Source organism: Sturnira hondurensis, unplaced genomic scaffold (assembly GCF_014824575.4).
Source record: "Sturnira hondurensis isolate 20B ecotype Veracruz unplaced genomic scaffold, ASM1482457v3 Scaffold0010428, whole genome shotgun sequence".
Taxonomy (NCBI): Eukaryota; Metazoa; Chordata; class Mammalia; order Chiroptera; family Phyllostomidae; genus Sturnira; species Sturnira hondurensis.
In genome coordinates this window covers 16514146-16528445 of record NW_028083059.1, presented here as the reverse complement: position 1 = coordinate 16528445, position 14300 = coordinate 16514146, and the positions used below count along the sequence as shown (strand labels likewise).

At 38.0% G+C, this 14300-nt stretch overlaps 1 pseudogene; it reads left to right on the top strand.

The window, feature by feature from the left end:
* Positions 1–3470, top strand: part of LOC118995743 (lamin-B1-like) — an 81058-nt pseudogene extending 77588 nt beyond the window's left edge.
* Positions 3471–14300: the final 10830 nt, after the last annotated feature.

Genomic DNA, 14300 nt, shown 5'->3' with positions numbered 1-14300 from the left:
ACACCCACACCCACATGTAGCGATTAGGAATTGGGAGAGATGCTTCAGGTGTGTAGGTCTCCTACTGAGAAGACAGTGGTTCCAGCTGCACAACAGGCTGCCAGTCAGGACCACCTGTGCCACGGAGAGGCTTCCCCACAACATTTGGCTGTGAAAATCAGCAGGTATTCAGTCCAAGTGAGACTGAGGGCTCCTGGAGCCCAGGGGTTTCTTCTGCAGGGCCCATGGACAGAAATACTGATGGATGAACAAAGGTTGTTCTCACTTGTTCTGAGCTCCACCACTGGGATAGCAGCTCAGAAGAGGCCAGGGACATAGCTGGAGAAACTGAATTACCTGGCTTCAGGGTGAGGGCTAGAGGGACAGCTCTGAATGTATCAGCAGGCACCATAATTGTTTTTGCTGATCCTTCCTTCCACCTAGCCTACAGGTGCAGGCGGGCACCAAACATTAGTCTCCACCAAACTTGCCTGACTCTGGTATTTCCTGAGAATTTGCCCCTCCAACTCACACACAGGCCAAATCCTCTTTCAGCAGCTCTTACCCAATGGCCAGCCTCAGCTCACATTGCAGACTGTCCTAAAGACTCTCAACATTCTACACATCTCAAATCAGCTGCTGCTGTTCTCAGTGTGCCCCATTCCTCTTGATAAGCACCCCCCAGTCCAGTACTAGTGAGAGCCAGCCTCAGTCTGTAGCTTAGACTCTCCTAGGTGCCTTCAAGCCCTGCACAAGCAGCTACTATCCACAGAACACATTGCACATCTTACCAGGTGGCCCAGGTCAGGCAGTGGCTAATAGGAGCCTGTACCAGAGCTCCATTCCATAGAACCCAGAACCAACACACCTCATGGGTGACTTTAGAATACACTAGAGCATCACCTAATTAGCTTCACTAATAATACGCCCAAAGGGCACTACTACAGTAAATTCTACTAGTGGGGTAAGCTCTCAAACAACAGCTTATCCACTCTGGTCATAGCCAATCCTAACTGCCAGTGGGCCTGAGTCAGTCCTACCCACTGAGGTGCCAACAGCAATCAGGCTCAATTACAAAATTAGATTAGATAAATAAGAGGATCAAATGAGCAATTTGGAAACAACATATACAGTTTAGCCACCTCTGAGACAACATGAAGCATAACAACAGTCACATAATAGGGATACCAGAAGCAGAAGAGAGGAAGCAAGTAATTGAAAACCTATTTGAGATCCTCACTTGGTAACTTCCTAGTGCATGAGTGTGCATTGTCTCACAAAAGGCATTTTAGGACTAGTTGATTCACAATATCCCTCTGTTCTTTGTGCTGTAACCAGTTCCCACCATCCAGGTACTTCTTCCTTCCCCAGCTGGGCCTCTGAGTGATCTGGAGTTGCTGGTGTGTGCCTGCAGTCCCAGCCTCATTCCCTTCAGCCTGCTGCATTTCCCAGCACTGTGCACAGCCTCCCCACAACACTCTCCCCGCCATCCACCATGGAGACCTCCACCCCCATGCAGTCCCCGATCGGCAGCCAGCTATTAGCTGAGCCCCATGTTTGTTGGGGCTTCAAGAGAGGGAGGAACTGTTCAAGCTCAAGATGGGCTGGTGGTGTACCTCAACAAGGTGCACAGCCTGGAAATAGAACAGTGTGTTGTAGCTGCAGGTGACAGACTTAGCCTGAGGAGGTGTGCTGCAGCTGATGGCCTTAAGGTGCTCTATGAGGCCAAGCAGGCAAATGCGCGAAGAGTGCTGGACACACAGCGCACAAGGACACCAAGCTGTAGATAGAACTGGGCAAGTTCAACGGCTCCTCAGTTATGCTAAGAAATAATCTAATCTTAATAGATCCCAGGTCAAGCTTCAAGAATATGAAGCAACACCAAATTCTAAAGATGCAGCCCTGACTGCTGTACTTGGTGCCAAAAAGAAAGTTTAGGGAGGGAAAATGGGAGGATCTGAAAGATCAGATTGCTCAGTTGGAAATCAACCTAACTGCTGCCAAAAACCAGTTAGCTGATGAAAACTTACTTAAAATGGATTTGGAGAATCACTGTTAGAGTCTTACAGAGGACTTGGAGTTTTGTAAAATCATGTATAAGGAGGAGATTCATGAGACCAGAGGAAGCATGAAACTTGCCTGGTGAGGTGGATTCTGGGAGTCAGACTGAGGATGAGCACACACTGGCTCAGGCTCCCAGGCCAAACTCTGCAAGGAGGGGCTAGAGCAGACTTCCCAGCCAAACTCGAGAATGCCTGACTAACATCAGAGATGAACACTTCTGTTGTCAACAGTGCCAGGGAAGAACTGATGGGAAGTCATTTGAGAACTGAAAGCCTTTCATCCCAGTTTTCTAATCTACGAAGAGTCCAGAGCATGTTTGGAGAGGATTCAAGAGCTGGATTACTTGCTTGCTAAAGAAAGAGACAACCTGCCCCGGCGGATGTAGCTCAGTCGACTGCGTCAGGGCTGTGAATCAAAGGGCTGCTGGTTTGATCGCCGGTTAGGGCACAGGCCTGGGTTGCGGGCCAAGTCCCCAGTGGGGGCCACATGAAAGGCAACCACACATTGATGTTTCTCTCCCTCTCTTTCTCCCTCCATTCCCCCATCTCTAAAAATAAATAAATAAAATCTTAAAAAAGAAAAAAAGAAAGAGACAACCCTTGGTGCATGCTGTCTGACAAGGAGAGAGAGATGGTGGAAATAGGGGATCAGAAGAAGCAACAGCTGAACGATCATAAACAACTTTCTAATGTAAAGTTAACCCTGGGCATGGAAATCAGTGCTTACAGAAAACTCTTAGAAGATGAAGAAAAGAGATTGAAGCTCTCTCCAAGCCCTTCTTCTTGTGTGACAATATCACAGGCATCCTCAAGTTGCAGAGTGTGTACAAATGGAGGAAAATGGAAGATAATCGGCACGGAAGAGTCAGAGACTAGCAGTGAGTAGTGTTAGCATCTTTCATTCCACTTCAGCCACTGGGAATGTCTGTACTGAAGAGATAAATGTTGATGGAAAATTTATCTTGAAGAATACTTCTGAACAGGATCAACCAACGGGAGGCTGAAAAATTATCAGAAAAATTGTACACACATCAGTCAAGTACAAATCTACCTCAAGATAGGTGCTAAGGTCAGGCCAGATTCTCACATCCGGTCCGCAAATGCTGCCATCACAGCCATTCCTCCCACAGACCTCATGTGGAAGAACCAGAACTAGTGGGGCACAGGTGAAGATAGGAAGGTTAGACTGAAAAATTCTCAGGGAGAGGAGGCTGCTCAAAGAAGTACAGTCTGCAAACTAACCATACCTAATGAGGAAGAGGAGGAGGAGGAAGAAGCTGAAGAGGCTGTCAGGAAGCACTCGGACCACAGAGGTTCCTGACAGCACCCAATAGAAGCTGTGCAATTATGTAAATTACTCAAGTCAGCTGTCTTCCTTAAAATAAACAAGTATGGTAATCTTTACCTACGTACACTGCAGAGCCTCTACCGAAGCACAGAACATTTTTATATTTCCTTTATGTAACTTTTCAAGCTGTGAATCTAATGGCCTTAATTTCTTTTTTTTGACACTGAAAGTTTCATAAAAGAAATAATATGCATATACTTTGTAGCAAGATGTGAATTACTAAAGTAACTGTGCTGTTAGAAAAGGGTCCCTCAAATTTTTTTACATTTTTGCATGTGTGTGTGTTTTTTTAGTTCTGAGAAAAGGAGGGGAGGGCCAAGAAACCACTGTGTGTCTGGGCATAATTTGGAGACTGATATTATAATTAAAAAATCTGCTCTTGATTATTCTCTGCTATATGTAACAGTGCTATGATGGAGGAAGGGAAATACTTTTCAATGTATCAAAAATGTATAATGATTTTTTTATAATAAACAATCAAGGCTTTTAAAATCAATTTTTAAACAATCATTTTTAATAGAAAAGACACATCACATAAATAAAATGAAATACAAAAATGACATTATCACATCAATAGATGCTGAAAAAGCATTTGATAAAGTATAACACTCATTTATGATATAAACACTCAGAAAAGTGGGAATAGAGCGAACAGCCAGAACATAATAAAGGCCATATATGAGAAACCTACAGTCAACATCATACTCAATGGGTTATTAAAAAATTCCATTTACTATAGCAATGAGAAAAATCAAGTACCAAGGAATAAACTTAACCAAGGAGGTTAAAGATCCATACTCAGAAAACTATACAACACATCAAAAAGAAACTAAGGAAGACACAAATAAATGAAAGCATATACTGTTTTTATCGATTAGACAAATTAACATCATTGAAATGTCCCTACTACCCAAAGCACCTATAAATTCAATACAATGCCTCTTAAAATACCAATGGCATATTTCACAGATGTAGAAGACATATTTCAGAAATTTATATGGAACCCTAAATAACCCTGAATAGCCTCAGCAATTTTGAGAAAGCACAAAATAGGAGGGATCTCAATACTTGATACCAAACTGTATTACAAAGCAACTATAATCAAAGCAGTCTGGTACTGGCTGGCATAAGAACAGACACACAGATCAGTAGAACAAAATAGAGAGCCCCAAAATAAACTCATGTCAGTATGGCCAATTAGTACTGAACAAAGAGGGCAGGAACATAAAATAGAGTAAAAATAGCCTCTTCAACAAATGGTGTTGGGAGATCTGGACAGGTGCATTTAAAAAAAAATGAAACTAGACTACTGACTTATACTGTACACCAAAATAAACTCAAGATGGATAAAAGACTTAAATATAAGTCATGACATCATAAAAGTCCTAGAGGAAAACATAGGCAGAAAAATTTCAGATATCCCACACAGCAATATTATCGTCAATATTTCTCCTAGGGCAAAGAATACAAAGGAAAGCACAAACAAATGGGACTACATCAAACTAAAAAGTTTCTTCACAGCTAAAGAAAACATTATCAAAATGAAAAGGGAATCATGCATATGGAAAAAACACATTTGCCAGTGATACATTGGACAAGGGTTTGATCTCCAAAATATACGGAGAAATCACAGGACTCCACACCAGGAAGAAAAAAAAACAATTAAAAAATGGGCAAAGGACCTGGACACTTCTCCAAGGAGGAAATACAGAGGGCCCATAGATTAAGAAAGAATGCCCAATATCACTAACTGTCAGGGAGATGCAATTTGAAACTGCAATGTGATACTACTCCACACCAGTCAGAATGGCCATCATTCACAAATCAATAAACAATAAGTGCTGGTGAAGATGCAGAGAAACAGGAACCCTAGTGCATTCTCGGCAGGAATGTAGACTGGTGCAGCCACTGTAAAAAAACAGTATTGAATTTCCTAAAAAAAATTAAAAGTGAAACTGTCTTTTGACCCAGCATTCCAGCTTCTGGCAATATATTTTAAGAATCCCAAAACACCAATTCAAAAAGAATATATGCACCCCTGTGCTCATAGCAGCATTATTTATAATAACCAAGATCTGGAAACAGCCCAAGTGTTTATCACTAGATGAGTGGATAAAAAAGGTGTGGTACATTTACAAAATGAAATACAGTGATCCCTCACCTATCATGGGAGTTACATTTCAGAGACCCCCTGCAATAGGTGGAAATCTGCAGAAGTAGAGGCGTTATATTTATTTTATTATTTATATATATATATTTAAAGCTTTATAAACCCTTCCCACGCTCCTATAAACCTTTCCCACACTCATAAACCCTCCATATGCTCTTAAACACTTTCTACACTCTTAAACCTACATAATTTTAACAACGTATAAAATTCTATATGGGTGTTCACCAGTGAAGTATACAGTTGTCCCTCACTATGTCACAGTTCACTTATTGCAGCTAGCATAAATTTCAATAGAAGATCAAGTGGCATGCTAAAAAAATCTGGGATCCAGTGCTATTTTAACATCTAAGGAGCAAATGAATCAAATGTCATGTGCGTTATCCAGGGTTACAGAAAAAGCAAAAGATTATCATATCATATATCACACTAATAGGACTCTGATCCAAACATCTAACAACGGTGACATTGTCATCTTCTACTGTCACTGCTAAAAACAAACATTTTATTTCAAAAAAGGCACATCAGGATATAACAATTACAATGATGTATTCAAACACTTAACACATTACATGTAATCTACTTTATGTTATGTTCTTTCTATAGTCTGTCTATCCATCTATTTATCTATCTATCTATCATCTATCTATTCTCACTTGATGCTAACAAATTTATGAGGTTAGGTGCTGTTGTAATCCCCAGTTTACATAATATTAAAATGAGATTTACAGAGATTAAGAAACTCCCTCGGCAGTTTTGAGTTACACGTGTAAAATGCTTGGAAGTTGCTACTACATTGTACAAACAAGTAAAAAGCAGAACAGACTGAGAAATCCTCAAGTCTTCTAAGACCTATAAGAGAGGTAAGGAAACAGGGAAAAATGCACCTAAATCGGAGAAATTAACAGCCAAATACAGGAACATCATAATTTACCTGAGCATAGAATCCAGAACAGACACCACAGCAGGAACCAGGGCCAGGTATGTGAACCTGAAATGAATAAATTTCTGGAAGCTTCATGTGGATTTCCTAAATGCGTAGAATGTACACTCCAAGAGTCAAACTATAAATTCTGGATGGTTATTGTGTGTCATTGCAGCACCAGTTATAGCAAATGTACCAGTCTGGTGAGTGATGTTGATAATGTGGGAATTTAAATATGTGTGGGGACAATGAGTATAAGAGACACCTCCATACCTTCCTCTCAGTTTTGTAGTTAACTTAAAACTGCTCTAAAAAATAAAGTTATTTAAAAACAATTCCCTCAACACTGCACTGTTGGTAAATAAAGCAATAGAGGAAAGCAGAACCAGTGTTCTCAATCATTAGTTTATACTGTTACATAAAATAGTGTTTCTTTTGAGAATGTACAAATATTATATTTTTAGAGATGCATCAACATAGGTTAAGCAAACATAGAATAAATTTCATTATTACAGAAAAATTTTTTGTAACATTTAATAATAAAATCATAAAAGTCATCAGCATATCACTCTTCACTGTCTCTCCTTTTTTCAATGTGAAATAACCACTTTACAAATCAAGCAATGTTTCTATTATTCTACCTTTGTGAATGATGCTGGAACTTTGACTTGATTTCACCCCCCCAAAAAAAAAAGCTAATGAAAATTGTGTGATTTAGGGACCTTAGACCTTAAGGGGTCTTACATCTTTCACTTTCTCAAATGTGTGGTCAAGCAGAAGGTTACTTTATCTACTAGAGAATAAGACACTATGGAAAAGAAACTGAGGGCACCTAGCCAGCATTCTGTACTTCCTGCTTGACTTAGACAAGCCATCTTCAACTTTCTAGTCTCAGCTCAGCTGTCAGATGACAGCATCCACCTACAATCCCAGTGGAGACCCACAAAACAGTCCCCCAAATTGTCAACCCATACAAATTTTCATGAGAAAGAATAGATCATGATGTTTACACTACTGTCAGAGTTTTGCCCAATGAGAAATTACTGATACAAGGCCCTGGGTGGTGTAACTCAGTGGATTGAGCACAGGCCTGTGAACCAAAAAACCACAGTTCGATTCCCAGTCAGGGCACATGTCTGGGTTGCCGGCCAGCTCCCAGCAGGGGATGCATGAGAGGCAACCATGCGCTGATATTTCTCTCCCTCTCTCCTTCCCTTCCCCTCTAAAGATAAATAAATAAAATCTTTAAAAAAAAGAAATTACTGATACAAAAAGATTACTTCCTTTCTATAATAGATAATTATTTCAGTTCACCATATAATGCAGTACTTAATGGTTAAGTATGGCAAATCTTCAATGAGGTGAAAAATATAAATGGTTTAATAATGTATCGAACAGATAAAGTTTAATGATAAACACTCATGAAAGAGACTGGTTAAGTCATGAGCAAATACATTTCCTCTTGCTGGGCTCTCAGCTAAAACACATTTCCAAGTCATAATGCATCCAGGTGGGTCCATATCATTAGTTCTTACTAGTGAAATATAAGCATAAGGGACTTGTCTCTTCCATGCTGAGGCCAAAATGATCTCTTCCTAACTTTTTTCTCTTTCCCACTGGTTTCCACCTTGAATATCTATAGATGTTTAGCCATTTGTGGACGATACCAGATTCAAAATTTGGAAGGATCCTAGGCCTCAGAGTCACTACTAGCAAAAGTCCTCATGACCAAAAATGACCATTCCCCCAAATCATATTAGTTAATAATGTCAGGAAGCAAGCACTCTTGCTGTTTATCCACTAAAATATACAGTTTATTTTTTACTGAAATATTTTATAGCCTATCTGAAATATTTATATTTGTGAACCAGGTTTCTCCTATCCCAAGTAGTTTATTTGGGTCTATTTTCCTTGTCTTTTGTTTAATGCATGACCCAGATTTGATCAGTAAAAGTCCATCAGTATTCCAGACTCAGTGAGTAGTTCAGGAATGACACTTAACTCAAATGGGGCTGATCAGCACATTCTCTGGGGAATTTATGCCAGAGTTATCTGTACAGACTTTTCCCTAGCATTGGGATTTGAAACTGAGTGGATGCTATAAATTGAAGTGGCTGAAATCTATCCTTCTGAGCCTCATGATACAATTTGTTTGTTATAAGAAAGAATGAGAGGAGCATGCGAATCAAAACAGTTTAGAGATGTGGAAAGAAAAAATATTCCTCAGAACACCTCTTGAGGTTATAGTTTTAGTCATGCTTGAAGTCAGTCTTTCTTCTGGATTTTAGTCAACAGATGGTTAATTTTATTTATTTGTTTTCTTATAGATATAAATCAATTTGAATTGGATATAATTCAGTAGCAGAGTCCTGATAGTGTTTATCATATCTATTTTTGAAAATATATTGAAGTTTTTTCACATTTTTATTGTTGTTCAAATACAGGTGTCTCCATCTCCTCCCCCTCACAACTCTCCCCAAACCCAGCTACCCCCAACTTCCCACCCTTGATTTTACTCCTCTTTGGTTTTATCTATTATATTAAGGAAAGCAGTATACATTTTGGAAGACAGAAGAGTTACTATTAAGATCATATAAATGTTGATTTATAAAACCGGATTGTATCATTTCAAAATATATACAAATACCAAATTATCATGTTGTATGCCTTAAACTAATGTCAATTATAGTTCAATAAAACTAGAAATAAATGGATTAAATCAAGTAAAATTAACCAATCTAAAGAGAATTTTCAAAGTGTGACATTATAAGATAAATATTCAAATAGTTTACTTATATTCGAAATCAATTTAAGTGTGCAAGATTGTGTTTCTATTCCATTTCACTTCAATTGATTTATCTAAGTTCGTTTTAGTAGTTCCACTAATTGACCAGTGTTGTTTGTTAGTAAGAATAACATAAATGCAGAGATAACCTGTCATCTTTCTCTGGATACAGTAATGTATGGAAGTGCCTGCTGTACTAGACTAAACATACATAGATTTCAAGATGTTAGAGCTTGTTCCTAACACCACCAAGTTGTCTCTATGCTTGGAACTGGTGAGGCCTTAGGTCTTTCTTTTTTTTGTTTATTTGTTTTGACTTCCCTCAATTTGTCTTGACTAGTTAGAGTCAGCTTCCAACCAAAAATTTCAGGGCTTATTCCCTTGAAGGTACTTCGAGTATGTTGTTACCATGGATAACCCAATACAATATTTTAGGTATAGATTTAAAGGTCAGCTCAAGCAGTACTACAAGAAAGACTTTAAGGATACCTGTGAGATTTCAAATGCTCCTTTTATAAAAAAATTTTCCCTGAGATTGGTGATTGTAAGACTGGCTCTCCTAGGGAAAGAATTATACTAAACATTTTTACTGTTATGCCATAAAATACAGTGAGTTAAATAAAATCACTAGTGAAACCAACATGTATTTGTGTATGAGTGTTTTATCTCACCCCCAATAACCACAAAAATTCAACTTAATATAGTTATGTAACATGCCACAGCAGATATATACCAAAATTAAAATGATCATAAGCAGAAAAAGCTACCCTTATTTATGTAAATTTCCCACATCCTCCTCTAAAGAGTAAGCACATAGAGTCATGCAGACTGACCTTTACACGAAGGACTGCTTCCGTACCTTACAGTGAGCAGATAGCCATGAAAATTGGTGTCGGGATCCATATGCAGCATTCAGAAGACGGTGGCAGCTGCCTGGTTTTGTCTGCTTGGGGAATTAAGGGGGTCTGTTATTTTGGAATTGTGCAAATTTAATCTGCACAACATTTCATCTCATCAGAGGTAAGGGGGGAAACAAAAGCTAATCTAGTAAATATAAAGCAAGAAAGGATCCCCTGAAAACATGGGAAGTGTTAATAACGCAAGCATTTCTTCTTGCAAGAAACAGATTCTAGAACCTGAAACTGATGAAGAAACAGACAAGATGGCAATAACGACAACTAAATGGAAAGTTGTAGATATTAAAAATGAAGCCAATTCTCAAAGATTAGCAGGAGCTAATCTGGCATCAGATTTATCCAAACAAGAATCATGGAGCCATTCTGCCATTCTGTTTTTGGTATCCTACAGAGTCTATGCATATTGTGCCTTCCTTTGGCCTAGACATAATTTTCATACTTTTAAAATAGGAAATATAGCAAAATTCGTATATATTCAAAAGGCCTAGATATAAAAGTGCTATTCCTTACCTTGTATAAGGCAAGATCCATCAAAAGAACTCTTTCTGAACTTCAGCAGTGACATTAAATAGAAAGCAAATAAGCAAAAGTTCTGAACACTTGTTTATCAAAGGGACAGACAGTGTGATACACCTATAATTTTTTCCAGTAATGTGAAATCATCTTTATGAGAATTGTTTACATAGACCTTGTTGTGACTTACTTCAGGACAGTTGGTACAGTAGATACTGCTAGTGCCCCATCCATATTCTCTTCGCTTACCCCAGAGGTCACCAAGTTGGCAGAAAAACTTATCTATTGGAGAGCAACTGTTCTCTGTCCTTGATCACCTCACTGCTTATCCAAGGTCTCCGTGAATAACACATCAGTCACGTTGTGTTGAATGAATGAATGAAAGAATGGTAAAAATGGTGGCTGTGCACTGGTCCAAAACCATGGGCTTTTTCTCACAAAGGCGATTAAATTAATGCCTTTGAACTACTACAGGCTGATTAAACTACTGTTAATGTTCAGCATTTCTACATCAGAGCCCACAGTGAAGCTTCTTTTGAGTCCCAATACTAAAGAAAACTAGCCAGTTACTATAGGGCAAGTTAATTTCATCTGTTATCTTTCCAATAGAGAGCATTAAAATATTCTTACTGGGATTAACTTATCTTCTTAATATAAACTGCCTACCTGGACCAGGGTACCTCAGCTTCTCAACCTATTGAGGATTCTTTCCATGGTAGAAACTCTCACTCTCCACTGGAAATTCAATGATTACTCATTAAAATTAAAAATTTGACCCTATCCCTTTTATATTTTAACTTTACAAAAAGCAGACAACATGCCATACACATTTTTTTCAAAATACTGTTATCAAGAAATACTGAAACAGTCTGCAACAAAGAAAAAGCTATAGTGCAACATAAAATTTTAGTATAATATATACCAGGTTAATACAAATTGAAAAATGTTCCCTGACTGGTGTGGCTCAGTAAGTTGGATGATGTCTCCTAAAATAAAAATTTGCTGTGGTTTGATTCCCAGTCAGGGCACATGTCTGGGTTGCATCTTCAGTCTCCAGTCAGGGGGTATACGAGAGGCAACCAATCAGTGCTACTCTCTAATATCAATGTTCTTCTCCCTTTCTTTTTTCTTCCCTCCCCATATTCCTAAAAAAATAAAATAAAGCCTTGTTTTAAAAATTTAAAAATGCTCTTTAATAATTAAATGTTTCAGCCATCTGGAATGTGCTAACAGAAGCTGAGAGTTGAGTTTTGTTTTTTTAATTTCTCTAGTAATCAATTTGTGATTATATTACTAACTAGTCTATGAAAATTGTTTTATCCAGTAACTGTAGTAAAATTAGAAGACCCTGTTAATCCTACAAAAATAAATTCTATTGTTTGTAATTTTGATCACATTCTTTTTAAACAAATAAATAATAATCTGATTTTATTTTAACCAAAATATACATATTCTCACTTCTAACAGTAAGATTTTTAAAACCACTAAATTGGTCCAGATAGTGTTAAATTTAAGACATAATTATTTTTAATTTATTTATTTGTATTATCTTTGTTTTATTTACTTTCAATTTTAAACCAAGTTATATACACTAAGCTAAGAAGACACGTTTACAATTGACACAAGATAATATTTATAATATCACTTGAAATGTTTAATTAAAAGGGAAAATACCGTGGGTGAAGATAGTATTCACAATAAATAATGCTAGAACTACTGGATATTCACATACCAAAAAAAAATGTATGCAGATTGTACACCCTTCATGATAATTAACTCAAAATGGATCACAGCCTAAATATAAAATGCAAAACTATAAAACTCCTAGAAGATAATATAGGAGGAAACCTAGATGACCTTGGGAATGGCAATCACTTTTTAGAAGTGATAAGGGCACAATCCACGAAAGAAGCTATTGGTAAACTAGACTTCACTAAAATTAAAAACTTACGCTTTATAAAAGATAATGCCACGAGAATGAGAGGACAAGCAACAGACTAGGAGAAAATATTTGTAAAAGACACACCTAGTGAAGAATTCTTATCCAAAAAATGCAAAGAGCCCTTAAAACTCAACAGAAAAAAAATAAACAGATTAAAAAAATAGTGGACCAAAGACCTTAACAGATAGCTCATCAAAGAAAATAGACAGATGGCAAAAAAAAACATACGGAAAGATCCTCAATATACGTGTGGCAGACCCCAGCCAGCAGAGTCCACCCGTTGTGACTTACGGCGAGAATAAATGCACAGGCAACAACAATCCTGTGGAGACAAAGGGAATGGCACAGTTACTCTCTCAAGGGGAGAGCGCCTCGGCTCTTGCCTGGACAAGCTTTTATTGTTTTTCCTTGGGTCTTACATCAGAGAAAGATTTATTATCTATTACATAGAATATTATTGTCTACATTTTAGGTACAATCAAGGAAATGAAAATAACATGCAGAGGGGAATGGTAACAAGCTGATTAACTCTGTCCTTGGGAAAATTCACACAGGCTTTGGATATTACCTTGAAGATAGACAATACACATTTGTTGTTTTAGACCAGGGTGATGGAGTGTTAGCAAGAGCAAGCCATGACAGTCTGTATGCATTTTCTAGGCTTGATTCCCACGGGAAAACTCGGTTTGAAGGTCTGGCTCCTGCCCACCACTTCGCTCCTGTAGGTTTTCCATGCAGAGCTGAGTCACATTTGCCAGACTAGAACAAACCAGTCCCTTATACATATGTCATATGGGGAATGTAAATTAAGTAAAAAATGGGACACCACTTTACACATATCAGGAAGACCAATATCTGCAACAGGGATACAACCAAATGCTGGCAAAAATGAGGAAACACAGAACTCTCATTGCTAGTGGGATTAAACTATGGTACAACCACATTGGAAAACATTGGTCAGGGTCAGTTTCTTACAAAACTAAACACACTCTTACCATATGATCCAGCAATCACACTGCTTTGTATTTACCTTTGAAGTTGAAAATGTGCATTCATACAAAAACTGCATATGACCATTTAAAGTAGTTTTATTCCTAATTGTCAAAAGCTGGAAGCAACCAAGATGTCCTTCAGTGGGTGAATGGATTAAATAAACTGTAGTTCATCATTCAGTACTTAAAAAATGAGCTACCAGACCATGAAACAACAGAGAAGAACATTACATGCATATTGCTGAGTGAATAAAGCCAATCTGAAAAGGCTATATACAGTACAATTTCTACTATAAGCCATTTTAGAGAAGGCGAAATTATGGAAACAGAAGATCAATACTTTTCAAGAATCCTGGAAGGGAGAAGGGATTGATGGATAAAACACAGGGGGGTTTAAAGCAGTGAAACAACCCAATTAAAAAGTGGTCAAAGAACCCGGATGAACACTTTTCCAAAGAGGACATACAGAGATCCAAAAGACATATAAAAAGACGCTTAATGTCACTAATCATCAGAGATATGCAAATTAAAACCACAAGGAGATATCACCTCATACCTGTCAGAATGACTGCCATCAATAAATAACAAGTGCCGGTGAGAATGTGAAGAAAGGGGAACCCTTTCTGCACAGTTGGTGGGAATGCAGATCAGTGCAGCCACTGTAGAAAG